Source organism: Polypterus senegalus, chromosome 8 (assembly GCF_016835505.1).
Source record: "Polypterus senegalus isolate Bchr_013 chromosome 8, ASM1683550v1, whole genome shotgun sequence".
Lineage (NCBI taxonomy): Eukaryota > Metazoa > Chordata > Cladistia > Polypteriformes > Polypteridae > Polypterus > Polypterus senegalus.
In genome coordinates this window covers 84,765,800-84,774,283 of record NC_053161.1, presented here as the reverse complement: position 1 = coordinate 84,774,283, position 8,484 = coordinate 84,765,800, and the positions used below count along the sequence as shown (strand labels likewise).

Genomic DNA, 8,484 nt, shown 5'->3' with positions numbered 1-8,484 from the left:
TATTATTATGATCTCCAATAAATAACTTGATAAAAATACGTTTACTGTGATTACATTTTTTAATTAGCAGTGCTCAAGGTACAGCATATGCCTCTCATTGAAGGAAGCGCTGCTCTCTGATTGCTGGCAATGAAATTTTACAATTAGCCCAATCAGCTTCGCGTTTCTAGATGTCACTGTAGGCTCAGTGGATGGCTCGGTAAAACAAGGCAGACCCGCTTTGGTCTGGCAAAGCATCAATTCAGATCACAACATACTTGGTGGGAGCGGTGTGAACCTGCAAACTTTAAAGCACCTTCCCAACACCTTGAGGCGCAGCCAATGCGCTAGCACTCGGAAGTTGCCTCCGACGCTGTAATATTGGAATCCTTTCGTAGCGGGTCTATCCACGGAGAGGCAGAGCCGAGAGGAGGGAGGGTTAGACGATTGAAGAGCCGAGGTTGAGAGTGCTAAAAGCAGCGTAGTTGTTGAAGGAGGACTCGCTGATCGGAGCGTAGATGGAGATCGTCTTTTAATATCGTGCTGGATAAGGCATTGCTTTCTGTAGCGTTGCCTCCTGTCGAAGACATCAATAGAGGAAGCGTACTTACTGCCTACACACTGGGATTTTTTTTCCGCTTTCCGTCGCTACTGCTTAAAAGCAACAGCGCAGCGTTTCCATTTTTTTAAACATCATCTTTACGGTCTTAGGAATATGTGTGAATGTGGATTCCTGGATACAGACCATCTGCAGTGTCAATGCGGCTGTAAGTAGGATAAGCAGCGACCACAGGTAAGAGAGAAATGTTTTAACAGCAGCCGAGTGTGTGCTGTCTAGTGGTGGGCTAATTGGCGTTACATCAGTCGGGCTACCTGGAATGCTATATGCGCTTTACTTTTTCTTGTCACATTACTTACTAGATGCCGTGATTATCCGCGAAGCTGGATTTTATTTATTTTTTTAATTCTCCATATCACATGCAATTGCATCGTTTCAAAAAATGCGATACCATACTGTCCGTACTAGGGGTGGTTCATGTTAGACACCAGAGACGAGACACGTGTAATGAGGCATACTTTATTCTAACTTGAAGCTTTAAGTTTCCCCGCCTCCCTCAGATACAAACAGTTTCGCATATACTGTCCGTATTTATGACAACACAGAGCAGATACATAATCTGTAAATTGAAATGGACTGCGATGGCCTGTGCCTCAAGCGTGGAGTAAGCGTGTAACGTGCAGTAAGTTGCACAGAGCCTTTCTTAAAAAGAAGTGCTTAACATGAAAAATATTATTTTCAGGCATGCATAATAGGTATCATGATAGAAAGAACCATTACTGTGGATCTGTGGAAAATAATGATCATAGAGTATACTGTAACAGCAGCCTAGATCTTCCTTTGTCGATCCACCTTTTGCAGGTATACACTATTCATTTAACGACTCCTCCATCAGTATTCTTCCAATGATGCACATGTACAGTGGGAGCTAATAGTATAGCGAGTGTGCATTTAACCGCATATGGACACAGCGATTTCCCCGAGCAACCTGTTATTAAGGCGGCAGAGTTGACAAGCGCAGTGCGCGAAGTTAGCGGATTACGTGTGCACAGCGGCAACCCCGTCTGCTCATGTGTGTGGATTGGATTCGAGGCTGTAGCGAATGCACGGTTTTGTGGGCATGCGGGTTTATATTCCCTTTATACGCACACACACACATTATATATATATTTATAAATATTTGTCCGATTGCGGACAGCAATGGCCTATATCTCGATGCAGCTTAGGTCACCTAGAAGTATCAGCATCTTACGCTATGGACTCAAAAAAGGTAGCAGGACGAGCAAGCCTAACAGGCACACACCGAAACGGACGTGCCATCTTCCGAACTGTTCTGCGCATCCTTGGCATGTGCGCCCTGCCTGCTGAGGGTGTAACGCACATTAACCGCATTGTATAACAACACACACACAGAGAGAGAGAGAGATGAGTAGCGAGGGTCGGGAGCTCTGGATTGCTGCAATTATTCTTGCGGACAGGCAAGACAGAACCCCACTCAATCTGATATTTCGTAGCTTGTCCTTTGAAATGCAACATCGGATTAACATCAAGCCTAATTTCACCCCGAAAAAAAAGTGAGAAATTCTATCATTGGTGACCGACTGTGGCGTCTACACTGCGGCTGCTACGATTGCCGCCTGTTTCTTGCATAGGAATTAAGGAGAAGTCAGAAGGGTGCACATGATCAGAAATCGAATTGGTGCCAGTCAAATTATCTATCTATCTGTCTGTCTTTTTTAACACCTGTTCCGTATTTTGTATTCTCAGCTGCGTGATGATTTTATAAGCTAATATTTATTATCCTAATTTGTTTTTTTTTATATGCCTAGTCCTTATCCAACGATTAATAGTTTTTTTACTGGTCATACCCCCAAATTATAAAAGGCGCTATATCAAACAAAGCTAGTATCTCTCTTTGAGTTTTAATTTTCTGTATTGGAATGTTGCCACCAAAGCGCATCTTGTCATCAGTCCTGGATATTTTTGCATTACTTAAATACTTTAAATTAGTCATTTAAGCCAATTCTTCAAGCCGCCGTTTTCGGTAGGGATAGACCCTAACTCGTAAACAAATATTGAATAGCTCACATCGTCGGTGTAATCTCATTGAGTTTATTAGAAGTAACAGGATTTTAACTTGTGCCTTTTAGCGGGCCCACCGTATGCTGTACTGGATGTCAGTTACCAGTTGCCCCAGTGCTTAGACTAAGTACAGCATCTAAGACTGGGGTGAATCTGTTGGTGGTAAATCTGTGGAATATCCCGCATCTGCGGAATCTTTTAAAAACCAAAAACAGACATTTTGGGACGGGACCGTCGGAGAGAACTCTTCAAGCTGTCCTGCATGGCATCATCCATCGGAGCGAGGAAACAGCTTAACTGACACACTGTATCGTTTTAGGTCTCAAACACTTTTACTGAACGTGTTAGAAACGCCTCGGGATTTCTGTCAAAGTAAGACAAAGATCTGGAAACTAAATATTAGCTTCGACAATGCAAGAAAGAGAGAAATCTGCGCAACGTCAAGGCCACCTGTTGCTTGCTGTGTCAGACAGCTTAAAATCCTAGCTATTTAAACGATGTTATATTTTGGACGCAAAGAAAACAAGAAGCCTCGTATATTTTTTTTAATGATTTTAATTATTTGCTGCCCACTGAGTGAATATATAAACAGCAAAACCGATTTTGCACAATCTTCCCTCTCTGACACCATAGGCAGGGGATAAAACATTCCCTTGAGATTTGAGAGACAGCAGGCAGAATCCAAACACAGATGTACGCATGCCACTGAAGCCTTTTTCAACAGATGTCTGTAGTTCTTTCCTCTTTTTTTATGCAAACTCTGTGTATTTTTCCTTTTTTTTCTTCGGTCTTTACTTGTATTCTATCATATAGTAGAATAAATCATCCTTGAAGGCATTATGTCTATTTCAATAATTTGCAGGTAGTGATGTGACAACCTGATAGTGCACATTTATGTTCCATTCCTGATCAGGGGCAGTGGGTATATATTTTATGAGAAAGTGCTGATCTTCTTTTTTTTTTTTTTTTTTTGCTGTCAGCAGTAGCTGATGACATCCGTGTGATACCTGACAGTCTGTATTAGTCACAGCAGCTACCTGACAATGGATTTGAGTCATCAGTCTAGTTTGTGAGCCTTGTTGCTTTCTTCTGCAATGTTCCTTAACATTATTGCATTTGTAAGGAACTGGGATTTGTGCAGCTGATCTCTTCTTCAGTGACAGAGTTCAAGAAGATAAATAACACTGTTGAAGGTCTAAAGATTTTGGAATAGCTTCCAGTTAGCTGGAAAAATATAGAAGGAAAAGGTTATTAAAAGTAAGGCAGATCTAACAAGAAAATGGGATTAAAATATCACATTGAGCAGCGTGACATTAAAAAGATTCAAGACAATGCATTCGAATGAATTTGTGGTAGAATGAATGCTTCATTCTGTAATCTAAACAAGAGAATTCATTCAATTTTTTTTACGAAGCTACCCTAAGCTTGATTTATAAAGTAGGCTGCTAATTCTTTGCTTTTCATTTAGTTAAGAAAAATGAACATGACATTTTCAAACCCAGTTAATGTAACTAAGGTTTACAGGAGGCCAGAGCCTCTCCAGACAGCACTGGACATAAGACAAGGAAGAGCAGAGGACAGGGAAGCAATCGTTTTAATGCATACACACACAGGAACCATACCTGGAATTGGATTAGCCAAACCTGCACGTATTCAGGGATGCAGCAGGAAAACTGACACAGACATGGGGAGAACACACAGACTCCTCATGGACAATATCCTGGAGCAGGAATCAAACCTAAGACACTGCATCCATGAAGCAGAAGTGCTACCCAACCTAAATTTGAAGTTACTGTTCCTTTATTGTGCTTTTCATCTTTACAAAACACATTTAGAATGCTTCACATTCTCCACCCAAAATTCTGGTGTACTGTTTCTAACAGTCTTAAAAAATACAAGTTTGTCTGTCTATCTGTCTGTCTGTCTGTCATAATAAATCTCATAAAGCAGATATCATATCCAAAACAGTATTATCATTAACTTTCTCATGGATCATATTTGGGCTTTTGTGCTTCTGTTTAAAAAAGGCTGTCATGTAGGCCAATAACAGACGATAAAGAACTCTTTTTTGAATCTGCTTTAATATGGAATAACTAAGAAACATACGAGTAGTCGAGTCACAACGTAGACTTGTTTTGCTTCGGTCATATAAAAATAAACTTTTGCCTCCACAGACTAAAGAATCCCCCATCTCCCATCCAACACAGTATTTTTTCAGTAATAAACAGGCAATTTAATAATCTCTTACACAAGTTGATGTGTTACAAGTTGGAGGTTACTGGAGTAAGAGTTGGTCAGTTTTACTCTTGCTCTTTTTCTAGTGGGTACAGTGAGAGCATGTCTTTGGATAAAAATGTTACCTTCACAAGCATTATGGGTTGATCACAGAATGGGCCCTTTTCACACTTCTGCATGTTCCTTCCTGAAGGCATCATCGATGCGTAAACTCTCTTCTGGTTAACATAAACAATGGCTGAATTACAAAAGAAGAGCTTCTGTAGTATTCCTCTTTGTTGAAATTCTAAACATAGACATCTTTGCCCAAATTTCAATAGCCTTCCCACTTTAATCTTTACTATAGTAAAGATAATCGATCCAAACAATCAAAAGAGATAAAAATGAATACAGGATTGTGCACTTATGTTTGCAGCCAGCACTTTAGATCTGATGTGTACGTGGGGTTACCATGCTGCCCTAGGTTTGATGGTGTGCTTTCTTAACTGGGAGAACATTCATATTGTACTGAGATGGGAATCGGTTTTTGGAAGAGCAAATGCTCGTCTCGGAGTTAACATATGAGAGTCCGTGTTGATAGAAAACAGCACAGCGGGTGTCTTCCCAAGGGAGCAAAGCTACATAAGGGCGCCAGCTCCTGGACTGTATACACAACCTAATGTAACTGCATTGTTAGTTAATTATATTTTCTGACTAACAGCATGAACCATAAGTTTAAATGCTTTGTTTCTCTGTTTCGTGTCAGGGTCTTCAACAATTCACATACAACAAACTTTGTAAACCATGCGATGATAAATGGTCACACGAAAAACATAAATCAAACATGGTTATGTTATAAGATTTCAGCTTAAATTACATTATTTATTCTTCATTAAAGTATGCTGACATCTTTTAACATGTAGCAAGCTAACATTAAATATAGTAAAAATTAGCATACTGGCATAAGAAAGTCAGCAGATTTCCTTTAGTAATTGTAAATGTATTCCTCCATCTTTGTGCAGTTTTGATGCTTTTGGTATGTGTTGATTTTCAATGATAGTACTTACACTGCAAGAAACAATTATTGAAAGAGAAATTAGAAAATGGGAATATATGTCATCCATTGCAGGCCAACTAACAGGACGCAGGTTTACCCCTCAATGTATCACTTCTGGATTTGCAGACTATGGTGAATGGGGATGCCTGTCCATTCATATTCTTCTAGTCAGTACCTGTGAGCAAAGTCCTTTTCCTATATCATACAGCAAAGCTTATTTTTTGAAAACTGTACTGTAAATTAAATCCCGTCTTTTATTGCTTGTATAATGATATAAATATAAATGAACCAGTACTAATGAATGCTTTTAAAAGTTTGCGTATGGCCTGCTGTTCCTCTTGTTTTCAGTTAAACTCTGTTCAAGTATTGCATAAACAGGCACCATTCCACAAAATATTAAAACAGCCAACAGTGATAAGGATTTGCAAGGACTTTAGAGAAATCCATTTGTCGTAAAAAAATCAACATTGGCTGATGAGTACATTTACAAAGGGAATTTTGTTTGCATGCCTCGTCCTTGTGCCCTTTTCTGCAGAGGTTAAATGATTTGCTCAAGGGTATATCTCGAGTGAGTGACCTGTGATTAGATTCGGGGAAACGCTTACCACACACCCTTCTTATGCAGTTCATTCTCAGGCACTAAAAGCACAATTGTAATGCCGTTTTTGCTGGTGGCCTATCTTTTTTTGGAGCTGATAAATTGGAAAATAATAAGTCCTCTATTCTAGTCCAATAATGACAGTTTAGACTGGAGGATAATGCCTCACATTTCTATTAAATCTCATTCTTAACCTCGGGCTATGATTTGAGATGGTTGCTTGACCTGCGTATATTAGTCATGTTCTTTTTTATTCTTAAATTGTTCCTCCGCTCACATTCTATCATTCCCATCGTCTTCTCTAGTTTCCCCGGCACAGTTTGGCATTGTCTGCAAACACACTGCACCATTAGCCCTTCACAGTTGGCCTTTGATTTGAATGCATCTCTGTTTTACTACTTGGGACTCTTGCAAAGAAAGTGTTTTGTAATTGCGTGGAATTCTTTAAACTGTAAAACTTAATTTTTCTCTTTTTATCTAATCCTTTGCTTTTTTTTTTGATGATCCGGCCTATTGCCTTGAATGGAGTCTTGCTACTTTTAGAGTGTGTGCATTCCTGACAGTGCATGTTTAATTTTAAGCACAATGTTGTTTTGTATTATGTACTTTGCAATATTGCTCATTATGAAAGGTGCAATCAAATCAATTTAACCGCACAGGATTATAGACTCAGTTTAACCACATTATTACATTGCAGTTAATCTAAATCTACTTTTGATTCTTAACATACAAAGCACCATCCGCTGGCATTGTTACAGTTTTATGTTCTCTGGGTGGCACGATGGTATGGTCTTTAGCACTTCAGTATCACAGAGTCCAGTGTTTACAGTGTCTGAATGTTCTTTTCATGTCGAGGTGAGTTATTCACTGGGGCTCATGTCGGGTTCACTGGTGGTTCTATTTTTCCCCAATATGAATATTGGATGTGTGAACGTGCCAAACTTGCACCATATCCTCTTGGGCCTGATGTTGCTTGGATAAGCATGGAAATTGATGGATTCAGCTTATTCTTATTTATAATATGACCAAATAATGTTTTGGCTTGATTGTTCCAGTGTTTTTGTATTTGTTTGCATGAAAGTTTCATGCTTTTTTCCCCATATTTGCAAAGCATTCCTTAAGGCATTCTGGCTTCTGCCTACAGTTCAATCAAGAAATCACGTTGACTGTTTTCTGTATACGGCCCAGGCATGCATGTAACTTTTGTTAGGACAGTAGCTACTTATCTCTCCACTATTATTCATTTAAGTGCTCTATTGCAGTTTAAACTGATTAAAATAATAGTTTACTGTGGATTGTTTGTAGAGATGTGCTTTGTTTCAGGTCTCGGTGGAAGTGTTTTCATTCAACCAATCAGTCAGTCGATAGTTCAGTCAATATCCTATTTACCAACTTTTATCTGCAAGCTTTCTTACAAACTTATCTGCATAACATTTGAAACTGCAATATAGTATGAAAGTGGAAAACTCACATTTACAATTAGAATTAAAAACTGAAACCTGAATGCAGTTTTAGGAGTCATTACAAATAGCTTGGCATGAATGTGATCCTGCCAACCAGAACATGAAAATCAAGAATATACACTTTACCTTTTAGAGGGCAATTCTCTTTGGTGACATGAAATCCACGTAGACCCACAGACAGATTTGTAAAGCAGGCAAAGCATAAAACTACATAAACACTTAACAAGCAAGACTTTGGATGCATGAAAAGAGTGGCATCAGAGCTTCTGAGTTGTTTCACGGTGTAGAGGTGAATTCTTGGGTGCCCATTTTGATAACTTTATCTATGAATACATTTTTCTGGACCATTGTTTGTTTGACAGAAAGCCACTGAACCGTCAATGTCTTGTGTGATCACTGGTAATGGTGTGACTGCAAGCCAGAGCACAATCTGTGAACACTTTGTGCAATAAGTCCACCAAAGACAGCTCTGAAGTCCGGGTCCAGTAGAAGAACTAAAACGTGCTATGCCAGGAGACTGCAAAGAATTACT

The 8,484-nt window shown here is 39.3% G+C and overlaps 1 protein-coding gene across 1 annotated transcript in view; it reads left to right on the top strand.

The window, feature by feature from the left end:
• Nucleotides 1-223: 223 nt before the first annotated feature.
• The window catches only part of plxna4 (plexin A4), a 748,931-nt gene continuing 740,670 nt past the window's right edge, over nt 224-8,484 (top strand). The window contains exon 1 of the mRNA XM_039761357.1: nt 224-772. The gene's annotated coding sequence lies outside the window, so the exon portion shown is untranslated. The remainder of the gene's footprint in view (nt 773-8,484) is intronic.